Genomic DNA, 1,655 nt, shown 5'->3' with positions numbered 1-1,655 from the left:
GGGAAATCTCAGAGAAAAATTAAAAATTTTGGGGAAATAAAAATCAGCTTTTGTTTATCCATCGCTGTGTGATTCTTGATCGAGCGATAAACCCAAAATAGTTGCAACGTTATTCAGAAATCTTTGCAGCAAATTTTTCTCTGATGGTTGGAGGCGATGTTTGCGAAACTACTAGACAGATCGGATTGGGTTTAGAAATATATATGAAGATATAATTCAAAGTGAATTATCAAAACACAAAAACAACGTGATGTATAGAAGAATCTGAAATGAAACTGAATATTGATGTCGTCCATATTATAAGATTTACACACGATTTTTTTTTTCTCACTGAAAATATCCTGCTGCTATCGACAGATTAAATTTGGAGTCCCACGTCTCCTGCTAGTTCAGGGTTTTCCGTCCGTAGTTTCCACCGGAGACTTTTCGCCCGAGAATCTTCACGGATTTATAAACAATAGTACCGACACAGTGGCCGTATGCTATAGTGGTTAGTACATTGCGTTGTGGCCCCCAATAACCCAGGTTCGAATCCTGGTCACGGCAAGGCTTCTTTAAGCTTTTAAGATAACTACTGTATGGTAAAGTCAATGAAAGGAACAGTAAAAAATTAGCACATGAGTAATGACGCAGATGTATTTCGGACCTAACTCTTTTCCGGCCGCAAGGCTGATGTATTTCCTATTCTGAATATATACAGATTCATGTATTACTATGTGAGCATGGAAGGAAGGAGCCCGGTGATAGAAATATACATATTAACGGAGATTTATGACAGAGGAACTTCAGCAATGTAATTCAAGAAAGCTTTAATCAAACCTGTAAAGGCATCTGTTTCCCTTCTTAACATGATCGGGGTTTGCAGTGATTAGCGAATCTGTTGAGACCAAGATCCAGGATTAGATTCTAAAAATGTTTAGTACAGAGGAAAAAGAAGGGAAAAAAGTTATCATACCAACAAAGTAACAATGAAAGGAAAGGAAAATGACCGACAAGATGATTCGACATGCCCGAATCCAATGTAAAAGGGAAGACATCAGATTCAAGTTTTTCTTACTGAAAACGTTCCCGATCTCGCACTGGTACAGGGTTTCCGTCCGTAGATTTTCTTACCTGGAGCCGTTCACCTGAGAAAGTTTACGGTTACATTAACTTCTTCAGGTAACGGTGGCCGTGATCGTATAGTTGGTTTGGGCATTGCGTTGTGGCCGCAAAAACCCAGGTTCGAATCCTGGTCACGGCAGATGTAGTTTTATGTCGCAATAAAACCATTTAAAAATGATAATGACGAAAATTTCATATACACATAATGAAGGTAACCCTGTACATATTACATGAGTGCGTGTATACAAGTCTATGGTGGACGTATGAGAGGAGGGTATCTGGGCACATACTCACCTCAAAATATAGGCCTCAGACTGGGACTATTTTTTTAAATTTTCTCCGGACCCTTTGCTGTATGGGGTCATCACGCTCGCACGGGCACAGGCACTGATGTAGATATAAACAGGTAGGATGAATTCGATAAATTTTGTATGTGTTTAAGTGTATGTGTTGAGAGTACACACACACACATATTATGTGTGTGAGGGGTTACATGTGTCTATAATTATATATATTAATATTCATAATATGTAGGGTGAATATAAATGTAC

At 38.5% G+C, this 1,655-nt stretch overlaps 1 non-coding gene across 1 annotated transcript; it reads left to right on the top strand.

Moving 5' to 3' along the window:
- Window positions 1–1,170: 1,170 nt before the first annotated feature.
- Trnah-gug lies at window positions 1,171–1,243 on the top strand. The gene has a single exon. It is a non-coding gene; the product is annotated as a tRNA-His (tRNA).
- The last annotated feature ends 412 nt before the right edge of the window (window positions 1,244–1,655 follow it).

The sequence above is a fragment of the Penaeus monodon genome, chromosome 34 (assembly GCF_015228065.2).
Source record: "Penaeus monodon isolate SGIC_2016 chromosome 34, NSTDA_Pmon_1, whole genome shotgun sequence".
Lineage (NCBI taxonomy): Eukaryota > Metazoa > Arthropoda > Malacostraca > Decapoda > Penaeidae > Penaeus > Penaeus monodon.
The sequence above is the reverse complement of the archived record's forward strand: the minus strand, read 5'-3'. Positions and strand labels throughout refer to the sequence as shown.